This window comes from Lithobates pipiens, unplaced genomic scaffold, assembly GCF_037356315.1.
Source record: "Lithobates pipiens isolate NorthernLeopardFrog02 unplaced genomic scaffold, aLitPip1_a1.2 Scaffold_13, whole genome shotgun sequence".
In the NCBI taxonomy this organism is placed as follows: Eukaryota; Metazoa; Chordata; class Amphibia; order Anura; family Ranidae; genus Lithobates; species Lithobates pipiens.
This window is the reverse complement of record NW_027507718.1, coordinates 227,040,183-227,052,238: the sequence shown is the minus strand read 5'-3', so window position 1 is coordinate 227,052,238 and position 12,056 is coordinate 227,040,183. Positions and strand designations below refer to the sequence as shown.

Here is a 12,056-nt window from a genome sequence, read left to right as displayed (position 1 = left end):
TGAGTTAGGCAGCCTATTCAAATTGGGCTGCCCTTGTGTAGCACATGTCAATCTGTAACACAACAGTGTGAACCTATCCCAAGTAAAGACTCTCATAAGCCTGAATCATGGTAGTATGTTGAAGTTGTCCGTAATAGGGTTAGATTAAAAAAAATATTCAAAACAATGCATGGCTTGTTATTTTCATACTTTTATTTTGCAGGGCATTTTTTTTTTTTTTTTTGGAGGATGGATGGGCTTTAAAGAAAATGAAAAACTTGGTTATTGTATTCACTGTCTAACCAGAAAGATTGTCTAAAAATGGGCCAATGGCAATCCATGTTACTTAAAGCCATTATCCAGAGAAGAAACCAATGTTTTATGCAGCTGGTGGGACACTCCTTAGTCTTTTTTTTTTTCAGTAGAGTTCATACACTCTTGTGTGCTCAGCATGAGATATAAGCACTTTGACTTTGAGATTAGTGGTAATAACGTATTGGTATTTTAGTGCTCAAAATCAGAATAGTGTTACATATAAAAGTCTCAAGAACATCCACAAGATGGCAGAAATGAGTAATTAAATAATGAATCTATGACAAAAGAACTACTCATGTGAAAAATATGATTTACACTGTATGAATTGTGGGCACAAAAATATTTAAATATATTTCCTTCTGACTCCAGCTGTGTGAGTGGCAATAGCCGTGAAGACATCACTCCTAAGCATGTTTGCGGGAGCCAAAATTTATGGCACAGGAATCTGAAAGAACTGTGTGGGTATGCCATTCCTTCAGAGTGCATGCATCAGTGACGTCACCAGCTCCACGTACAGGAAATATCTCCTAAGCGGTACACGTTTAGGAGATATTTACAGTACCTATAGGTAAGCCTTAATACCTGTAGGTAAAAATCATACACGGGAGTTTATTCCTTCTTTAATTTGTTTTACGGATGTCCTAGAAACTCTACACAGGTGCGTTCAGTTTGCATAACTGACCTTCACTATTTGCAGTTATATGTTCCATGTGGACAGCTAAAGGATGTAATAGTCAGATGAGTCCAATGTAATGTAAGAACACTTGTACTCTTTGCCTCTAGTGTCAATATGAATCTTGGGGTCTATCTACCCTTCTTCATTACGTTAACCCGCTGCAATATACCAGACACAGGTTAAGCTGGCTATGCACTAGTAGATTTTCAAACGAGTGTCAAGGCAAAATTTTAGTAGAAACATTTGCATGGAAATTCTTTTGTATATTCGATGACAGAATAAATATCGTTTGAAAGAACTTAAATTTTTGTTTGCTTTTACCATTTGATTTTGTAATTTAATGTATTTTCCTGAACAAAAAACACATTCACTATTAGATATTTGTTTGAGAAACATTTTTCATCGTACTTTTCTTGTCACTATTGTTGAAAATGAATGTAGATTTGTTCCTACTCATAACTAGTGCAGGAGTCTCCAAACTTATTCTAAACAAAGGGCCAGTTTACTGTCCTTCAGACTTTAAGGGGGGGGGGGGGGGGCAGATTGTGGACAGCAGGAATAGAAATAGTTTCTGGCATCAGTGGGAGTAAACCGTGCCCCATCTTTGGTATTAGGGGGAGTAATGGTGTCCCGTTTTTAGTATCAGGAAATATGCCCCTTTGTGGGTGTCAGTGGGCAGAATATTGTCTCATATCAGTGGGATGAATAATGCCCCAAGGGCTGGAATAAAGGCAAGAAAAGGGCCATAGTTTGGAAACCCCTGCACTAGAGTATAGCCGGCTTTAAAGTGTTGCAGCACTATTCTCTGTCACTGGCACCACATCTCCAATGCATGGCAATGCTATACCTTGCACGAGAGTGTGCTAGGTCAGAAAAAAATGGTGTTTGTCCATTCTGATGCATCGGCAGCCCATTCAAATGTATAGGCTGTGCATCATAACGTATGTTAACACAACACATCAGAGTAAATAGGAGTGAATGGCCTGTATGGGTCTGATACAATAAGGTCCCTTTTTAGATGCCACCACTGCCTGCTCAGTAGGGAATCTGTCCCCTGATCCCTGCTGAACAGGCAGATGAGAAGTCTGTGTTATCTCTGCTTATGGGTGGTTGGATGGAAACGGACTATCTGTTTCCATCCAACTGTCTTTCCATCCACCAGACAGATGAGCAATAGATTCCTAATGTTGGCAGGTGTCAAAGGGCACATGTCCAGTGACATCTGCTGCTCCATAGAGGGTCCGATTGGGTCCACCTAATAAAAAAAAACAAATTGGGGGACCCGATCGGTCTGCCTGTGTGAAAGTAGCCTAAAATTTAATTCTGTGTTTTATTTTTTAAATAGGTAACCCAGCATTTGTAAAAATGAATAGGCAGCTCAGGCTAATACATACCCACATTTTTCCCATGCTACCCCCACAAAGACTCATTGCTGCGTGGTTCAGTTCCCCTTGGTGCACATATTCATATCGCCCTGGGCCCGCAGCAGGGTGATGCACAGTACAGCACTGACCTAGTCACACTATTGACTGTATAGTTTGCAGGAATTGGGCTTTAATACTGCAATCAAGAGCAATTGGGGATTGCAAAGGCTTACCATTGAACATTGAATGCAATGGCTAGCTGTTCATAATACACAGAAGCAACTTATAGGCAAATTCCACATAAACACAACACACAGATCTGAATTTTGATCTTGGTAACATTTGTTTAAAAGAAGAAAAAAAAAAATGAGAGACGGAAAGAATATTGGAAATCAATCACAAATATTCTTCATTGCCACCCTACTGTACATGTTCTATACTGTTGAAAACTGAAACAAGAAGACCTTACCTTATTCTCAGAGCAACATGTTGACACATATCCACTAGAGCCTTACCCAAGCTTTTCTACCTTTTGAGTATTCAGTTTAGCTAACAGACTTTACCCTGCTGATAGTGCAGGATCAAAGATCATTCACGTGCCAATAAGAGCCTTACAGCTTACAGGATAAATTATGAGACAAGTTAATCAGTTTTCAGATTCATTGTGCTTAAAGCTGCAGTCCACGCAGTTATAAAAGAAATGCCATATAACGCATACAGTGTGCATAAAACATTACATGTATGTGTTATTCCCTGTACATTAGAACAGTATAGTAATAAAAGTAAGAGTAGAAATCAAGCTCTTCTGCATGCGCATGGACTGACCATGTTGGCAGAAGGAGAGAGTAGAGGAATGACCTCATCCGTTTGCTGCTGCTCCTTCATTTTCCACTTACAGGCTGAGGGAAGGGAGGCGACCAATGCATACATACTGTAGAAAAAAATGTAACACACTGACTGAACAGCCAATAAAAGACCAAGGGGAGAGGAGGGGCACATAAACAACATTTGGCAACCAATCAGCTTCTAACTTTCATTTTCAAAACTTAACTGAACAAGCTGAAGTTAGAAGCTTATAGGTTACTACACACAGCTGCTCCGGATTCTGCTTGCTTCAGTTTTAGTAAATTCCCCCCACTAAGGCCTGATTCACACTTATGCATTTTTAATGCATTTTGCAGATTTGTACTACAGAATGTGTTCCATCGGAAACCATGATAAATGGACTGTAGTACAAATCTGCAAAATGCATTAAAAATGCATAGGTGTGAATCAGGCCTAAGGCTGCAGTGACCGGATGTACAACCCTAGCTGTAAGGCTGGATTCACATCTATGCATTTTTGGTGCTTTTTGCATTTTGCAGATTTTCACTACAGAACGTGTTCCATAGGAACCCATGTTAAATGGACTGTAGCGCAAAACTGCAAAATGCAAAAAGCACTAAAACTGCATAGGTGTGAATCCAGCCTAATATCTAGTGTATACAAATGTATGAAATGTAAGAGTGATTAGCACATTTAACACCCTTTTATTGTGGTAACTTTTTTCTCCTTAAGGCTCGGTTCACACTAGTGTGGGCCATGAGTTGCGGGTGCAGGCATAGGCATCGCATCGATTCTACCGCCTGCAGCCAAATCGGCGGCGGAACAGTGGATTGGTGACACGGAGGACGCGGTGACCAGTCACGAGGCTTCCATACGAGCGCTTCAAACGAAGGTTAGAGCGTTGGAATACCGAGCGGAAGACGCCGAGAATAGAAGCCGTCGTAATAACCTTCGTATTGTGGGGCTCCCCGAGGGAGTCGAAGGTAGAAATCCGACCGTTTTTACTGAAGACCTGTTACGTTCGGTTCTTCCGACCGCGCAACTTTCCCCTTACTTTACAGTGGAAAGAGCACACCGGGTCCCACCAAGGCCTGGCCCGGAGGGCGCCCCTCCGCGTACGATGATCCTACGGCTGCTGAACTTCCGAGACAGGGATGAACTTCTTCGTGCGGCCAGAGTGGCGGGCGATGTTCCTTACCAGAATGCCAAGCTTATGCTGTTCCCTGACTATACTCTTGAGACGCAGTGACAACGCAGATCTTTCGATGCGGTCAAGGCCACCCTGAGGAGCAAGAACATTCGGTACAGCATCCTGTTTCCGGCCAAGCTACGAGTGGTTGACGGCGAGACTGTGCGGATCTTTACCAGCCCCAAGGATGCTAGTGCTTGGCTGGACACCCTTCCTCGTGGGTGAGCTGTAACTGAGGTGTCGGGATTTACCCTGCTTTCATTTCACACTTGGAATGTACGGGACGAGGACTGCCTTGGAGGGATGTTTTGCTTTTGTTTTATTTTACCCGTTTAGTTTTGGAGGATGCCTTATTTTTTCCCCTCTTTTTGTTTTTAGTTGTGGGGCCTAGCAGCCTCCTCTGACTGCCTTCGGTTTATGTGTTCATTCCTCCTATTTCGCTCTCTGCTCTGACTGCTCTGGGGTGGTACTAAACACGTTCCCTTGTCTGAGACTTATCGTCCCGGGGCTCTTGGGCTACTCCCGGGGAGCTCTCTGGACTTTTTCCGGCATACTGGGACGTATCCTTTTGTTTTCTTTTCACAGGTTTTTCTTTTTTTTCTTGGCACTTTTATATTTTTGTATTTACTTAGTTTGCTCCGTGATCCAGCAACTCGGGACGGAGATGTTGACTGTGGTTCTCATTCTTCACATTCTTCCACGGTTCTGTGGTTGAGACTGCTGGTGCGAACCTGAGCGGGTGCGAGTCCGCTGCCATTAGCCCTATTTGAACCTGTTCATGTTTGTTATTTGGGGGTGTATGTGCCCTCCATGGTTGGGAGGTGCACGGGGAGGGGGGAGGGAGGGGACGCCTGTTGCGACCCATGGGTTATGGGGTTTGGGTTTGTTTATGCTCTGTTTTATTACTTTGGTTGGTTTGGGAAGACATGTGTGGGTTATATATGTGGGCTGTTTATCTGCTATGCTGTGGAGGATCCTGATCGCCTGGTGGAACGGAGATCATGGCTGATTTGACAGTTCTGTCTTGGAACGTCCGTGGCCTCAATTCCGCCGTGAAGCGTTCCCTGGTATTTAAATTTGTGCAAAGATACACTCCCAAGATTTGCATCTTCCAAGAAACGCATCTCACTGGTTCCAAGATTTTGGGTTTGAAGAAGGCGTGGGTGGGAGCGCATTATCATGCCTCCTACTCTAACTATGCCAGAGGTGTTAGTGTGTTAGTGCACAGGTCCCTGGATTTCCGACCCTTGCTGATCAAAACGGATCCGGAGGGTCGGTATGTATTGATTCATGCGCTGATTGCTGCCATCCCCTTTGTTATTGTGGGCTTGTATTTGCCCCCCCCGGCAGATAGTGCCCTGCTTTATACTGTGATGAGGGTGGTGGCCCAGCTGGGGGTGGAGAGAGTATTATTGGTTGGGGATTTCAATTTAGTTATGTCTAATACCTTAGATAGGCTTCATCCCTCCCCTGGGTCCAGTAGTGGCCTGTCCAACTGGGCCTCTACATTTGGGTTAACGGACCTATGGAGGCACTTCCACCCTTCTGATGCACAGTTTACCTGCCTATCCGCCACCTATAGGACGCTGTCTCGGTTGGATATGGCTTTTGCATCCTCCGCTGTGCTACGGGAGACGGTCTCTGCGGAGATCCTCTCTCGGACCATGCTCCCTTGTTGGTGTCGGTTGGCGGGGGTAGGGCGCCGGGCCCGAGATTGTGGAGGCTGTCGAAGTACTGGATTGAGGAGGTGGGCATTCGGGAGGAGATCCCAGAGGCGCTGTGCGACTTCTGGTTGCATAATGAGGGGTCGGTTGACCCCCTTTGTGTCTGGGATGCCTTCAAGGCCTGGGTTAGGGGCGAATATATGCATAGGATTGCTAAGAGAAAGAGGGAATACGTGCAGTCTCTGCGGCGATTGGAGGACCGGGCGCGGGATCTGGAGGTGGGGTTTGTTGCTAACCCGCAGCCTAATAATTACTCCCTTTGGCAGGGTGCCCTTCGGGAGTTGTCGCTGCTCAGGATTGACCTGACCAAGAAGTCCATGTTATCCAGTGCCCAGAGGGTGTTCGAATATGGAGATAAAAACGGGCGGCTCCTGGCCTGGCTGGCCAGGGGATAGTGCCCGGTGACCCACATGGGGCGCTTGAGGGATGCCGGGGGTGCCCCCCTGACCACCCCTGAGGCGATTAACGATCGATTTCTGCACTATTATCGGGGACTGTACTCCTCTAGGGTCGGCTACTCGGAGGCGGAGTTGGCTGGGTTCTTGGATGGGGTGGACATCCCATGCCTGAGCCCGGCTCGGCGGGAAGACCTGGAGCGTGATATTTCTCTTGAGGAGGTGCAGATGGCGTTGGGGTGTATGCAGGCGGGTAAGGCCCCGGGTCCGGATGGTCTCCCAATCGAATTTTATTCTGCGCATCAGGAATTGTTGGCCCCAAGGTTGGTTTCCCTTTTTTCCCAGTTTGCGGATTTGGGCGCTCTCCCGGAGTCCATGTCCGAGGCGGTGGTGGTGTTGGTGCCCAAGCCTGGTAGGGACCCTGAGGATTGTGCGGCTTATCGGCCCATCTCACTGCTTAATGCTGATGCTAAGCTGCTGGCCAAAATCTTGGCATGCCGGTTGATGCAGGTCTTGGGGGACCTTGTCCACCGGGACCAGACGGGGTTCATGCCGGGGAAGGGCACTGATATCAACATTCGCAGGCTCTTTCTTAATTTGGACATGTCCCATGACAACATGGGCACTCGAGTCATAGCCTCTCTGGACGCAGAGAAGGCTTTTGATTCGGTGGAGTGGGCCTACCTCTGGGAAGTGCTCCGGAGGTTCGGGCTAGGTCCTAAATTTCTAGGTTGGTTACGGTTGCTTTATGGGAGTCCGAGAGCCAGGATTCGCACGAATGACACCCTCTCCGATTTTTTTCTCCTCCAGAGGGGCACCAGGCAGGGGTGCCCGTTGTCACCCAGCCTGTTTGCTTTAGCGCTTGAGCCCTTGGCGATTTTAATTAGAGACTCGGTGGCGGTTAAGGGTCTTCGTGTGGGCCCTCTGGAGGAGAAAATATCGCTTTATGCTGACGATGCCCTGTTGTATCTGGAGGATGCGGGGGCCTCGCTGCAGGCTGCCCTAGCTATTTTTACCGAGTTTGGCAGATATTCGGGCATCCAGATCAATTGGTCTAAGTCTGTTTTATTCCCTCTGGACTCACAGGCGAGGGCGGTGCAGACACCGTCCCCGCTGATTTGGGTGGAAGAGTTTAAATATCTGGGAGTGTTGGTCGCGAGGGAGACTCGGACGTTTCGCCGGCTTAACCTTCAAACCCTGGTGGCGAAATTTAAGGACCATTGTGTTAAGTGGAAAGATTTACCCCTGTCCCTACTGGGTCGGATTAATATTTTCAAGATGATGTTCCTCCCGCGCTTTTTGTACATGTTCCACAACTGCCCGGTGTGGCTCCCTAGCTCCTTTTTTAGAGAGCTGGAGGGATATCTGAGCACTTTTCTGTGGAATGGCAGGGCCCCTAGACTGGCTAGAGCTACCCTGCAGCTGCCAGTCAGGTGCGGGGGCTTGGCTTTGCCGAACTTGCAGGTGTATTACTGGGCGGCGATTTTAGTGTCGGTGCGATGGTGGTTTGAACAGTCGGGGGATAATGCGGCGGTGGGACTGGAGGCGGCGGCCTTGGGTTCTATGCGAGAGCTCGGGAATCTGGTGTACAGGGGTCCTAGGGCGTATCGTTCTCTCCCGTCGGCTACTGTGACGACCCTGAGGACCTGGGCGGTGGCCAGAAGGCGTTTTCTTCGTGAAGATCGATACTCGCCCTTTGTTCCGCTGTGGGGTAATCCGAGTCTCCCCCACTTCCAGTCGATTCCGGACCCGCAGCTGTGGGCCCGATATAATATTCGGACCCTCAGGGATATTTATGCCGAGGGGTCCTTACTGCCCTTTAGGAGTCTAGTGGACAGATCGGGGCTTCCTGGGTTTATGCTGTTTCGTTACTACCAATTGCGACATGCGGCCAGGGCACAGTTTCCCGGGCCTATTGTGCTGTGTGCGGACCCCGTAGAAGATGCCCTGGCGCAGGAAAATCTCACTAAGACCCTTACCACGCTGTATCAGGTTCTGCTGCGCTCCGTTTCTCCTAGGATGAATACCCTCTGGGACAAGTGGCGGGCGGACATCCCTGGTTTGGATAGGCAGGATTGGGAGGAGTGTTTCGAGGATGGGTCCCGGCTGCTGATCTCCTCTAGGGACCGGTTGATACACACGAAATTTTTACATCGCGTATACTTTACGCCGCAGAGGCTGCACAGAATGTATCCCCATCGGTCCCCGGAATGCCCCAGGTGTCATTACCCTGAAGGCACATTTCTGCACATGTTTTGGGACTGCCCCCGAATTGCTCGGTTTTGGAGGGATGTTTTTGACTGTATAAACATTCGCCTGCAACTGACGATTCCTATGACGCCTGAGTTCGCCCTCCTGGGGATTCAGGATGATGAACAGCGTCCTCGGTACAGTAAGCTGTTGCTCTCCCTCCTGGTGTTTTATGCCCGGAGGGAGATCCTTCGGCATTGGATATCATCCTCTCCCCCTACGGTGGAGCTGTGGGATGCGGCGGTTAATGCTGTCCTCCCCCTATACAAATTGACTTATCTGGTTAGAGGGTGCCCGCAGAAGTTTGACCGGGTATGGTTACCTTGGGTGGAACAGTTTTTTGATTTCTTGAAATGTTGCAGTCGAGCCTCCCCCCCCCTCCCTCCCCCCCCTCCTCCCCTCTGTCCCCCTCTTCCCCCCCTGTCCCTCCTCTCTCTCTCCCCCCCCTCGTCCCCCTCTTCCCCCCCCCTGGTCCCCCTCTCTCTCCCCCCCCTCGTCCCCCTCTTCTCCCCCCCCTCGTCCCCCTCTTCCCCCCCCCCCTTTTTTTTTTTTTCCTCCGCACTGGTATTTTTGGTAAGGGTATGGGGGGGGTTTGTAGGTGAGCTTGCTGTATGGGCACACTCCTTTTTCTTTTTCATGTGCAATTTTGCTATTCTGGCTCATTTGTTATGTTATAATATTCTTGGATTACTTCTGTGCTGTACCAGTCTGCTGAGATGTATGCATATTGCTTGTTATGTTCTGTCTTCTCAATAAAACCAACCGTGTTGTTAAAAAAAAAAAAAAAAAGACCATGCAGTTTCCCTGCGGCTGTGTATTTAAAAAGGTGCAAGCACCTTTTTTGTGCAGATCATGAGGCACAGCAGCTCATTCAAGTGAATGGTCTGCCACGCCCGAGCAAATGCAGGACGCATGGCCCACACCAGTTTTAACCAAGCCTAAGAATTGATAAAAATACTTTAGAAAGACGTATGTGCCCATCGTTTTGCTAAAGGGTATTACAACCCTCAGTAATAATGTAATTATGGTCATACCCCGCAACTTTAAAGACTTAAAATTCTCTAAAGCCATTTACATACCCCATGAAGCCAGACTGGAAAACTCCCAGGGCATTGCTAAGGACATTACTAAGAGAGGCCTAGCTGTTAGCATTCACCATCACAGGAGCTAACACCAGAGTCTTCGAACGGACCAAAAATTTGTACGAACTTTGGAACCCTATTAAAGTCTATGGGACTCGAACGCTCGAAATCAGAAGTGCTAATTTTAAAGGCTAATATGCAAGATATGCAACAGACAACACCAGCAATAAGGGGTATCTTCAGGTGTATACTGTGCTGGAGGCACATAACACCCACTTTAACTCCTGCAGATGCCTGTATTACAGAACACCAGCAATAAAGGGTAGATACAGGTGTATACTGTGCTGGAGGCACACAACAACCACTTTAACTCCTGCAGATGCCTGAAAAAAGAACACTGTCCCTGCCTATCTTGCTCTTTCCCTGCACGCCGGAACACCCTACACAAGGCCGCCGTGCTGGCGGCCTTATATAATGTGGGGTGTGTACTAAACCCCCTGAGCTATAATTGGCCACAGGCATCCTGCCTGTGGCCAATTATGGCTCTCCTCGCTGCTGGCGCTGTGATTGGCCAAGAATGCGGGGTCACAGTGCATGCTTGGCCAATCATGAGCCAGCAATGCACTGCGATGGCGTAGTGCATTGTGGACCGTTCGTGCCACACGAATTTGGTGCGAATGGTCCACAAAGTTATGAATTTGCCGAACAGACGAACGGCCGATGTTCGAGACGAACACCGAGCTCATCCCTAGTTAGGCGTCTCTTAGCAACATCCTGGGAGTATTCCAGCCAGGCTTCGTGAGGTATTATTATTCAGGATTTATATAGCGCCAACAGTTTGCACAGTGCTTTACAACATGGGGCAGACAGTACACTTACAATACAAATCAATACAGAGGGATCAGAGGACCCTGCTCGTTAGAGCTTACAATCTAGAAGGGAGGGTCAAGTGGAACAAAAAGGTAGTAGCTGTGGGTGATGAGCTGATGAAGAAAACGAAATACAGTTGTTAGGTGTGGGTAGCATAGGCTTATGTGAAGAGAAGGGTTGTCAGGGATTGTCTAAAAGCTAATAGAGTAGGAGATAAGTACATAAATTGCCAAAACCTATAGCAAGGAGGTTGTTCAATTTTGGCCAAAGCCACACAGTTTGATTGTATCTACAGACATCTCTTATCTGCATAGGCAGCTTTTTGGTAAAGGTGAACTAAACTATATTGTCAAAAGTATTGGGACACCTGCCTTTACACGCACAAAAATTTTAATGGTATCCCAGTCTTAGTCCGTAGGGTTTAATACTGATTTGGCTCACCCTTTGCAGCTATAACAGCTTCAACTCTTCTGGGAAGGCTGTCCAAAAGGCTTAGTAGTGTGTCTATGGGAATGCTTGACCATTTTTCTAGAAGCGCATCGGTGAGATCAGGCACTAATGTTCGACCTGAAAGCCTGGCTCGCAGTCTCTGCTCTAATTTATCCCAAAGGAGTTCTGTCCGGTTGAAGTCCGGACTCTGTGCAGGCCAGTTAAGTTCCTCCACCCCAAACTTGCTAATTCATGTCTTTATGGACCTTGCTTTGTGCACTGGTGCGCAGTCACGTTGGAACAGGAGAGGGCCATCCCTAAACCGTTCCCACAAAGTTGGGAACATGAAATTGTCCAAAATGTCTTAGTGTGGTGACGCCTTAAGGGTTACCTTCACTGGAACTAAGGGGCCAAGTCCAACCCTTGAAAGGCAACTCCACACCATAATCCCCCCTCCGCCAAATTATTTGGACCAGTGAACAAAGCAAGCTCCATAAAGACATGAATGAGTGAGTTTGGGTTGGAGGAACTTGACTGGCCTGCACAGAGTCCTGACCTCAACCTGATAGAACACCTTTGGGATGAATTTGTGTGGAGACTGTGAGCCAGGCCTTCTCACCCAACATCAGTGCCTGACCTCACAAATGCGCTTTTGGAAGAATGGTCAAACATTCCCATAGACACACTCCTAAACCTTGTAGACAGCCTTCCCCGAAGAGTTGATGCTATTATAGCTGCAAAGGACTAAGACTGGGATGCCATTAATGTTCATGTGCATGTAAAGGCAGGCGTCCTAATACTTTTAACAATATAGTGTGTTTCTTTAAGCAAGTATAGAGAAATTGGCACATTTTTCAGTGTGGCCATCTTTGTTATTCCACCATTATATCTGTTCAGGTAAAAACAAGTGTTGTTTTTTCCAAATCCTGAGGGCCAACACCTTTCTGTAATTTCTGCA

General features: G+C 47.5%; 1 protein-coding gene across 1 annotated transcript in view; it reads right to left on the bottom strand.

Annotated features, from left to right (window-relative positions):
• CAPS (calcyphosine) overlaps positions 1–2,883 on the bottom strand; it is a 92,231-nt gene extending 89,348 nt beyond the window's left edge. The window contains exon 1 of the mRNA XM_077476289.1: positions 2,804–2,883. The gene's annotated coding sequence lies outside the window, so the exon portion shown is untranslated. The remainder of the gene's footprint in view (positions 1–2,803) is intronic.
• Between the last annotated feature and the right edge of the window lie 9,173 nt (positions 2,884–12,056).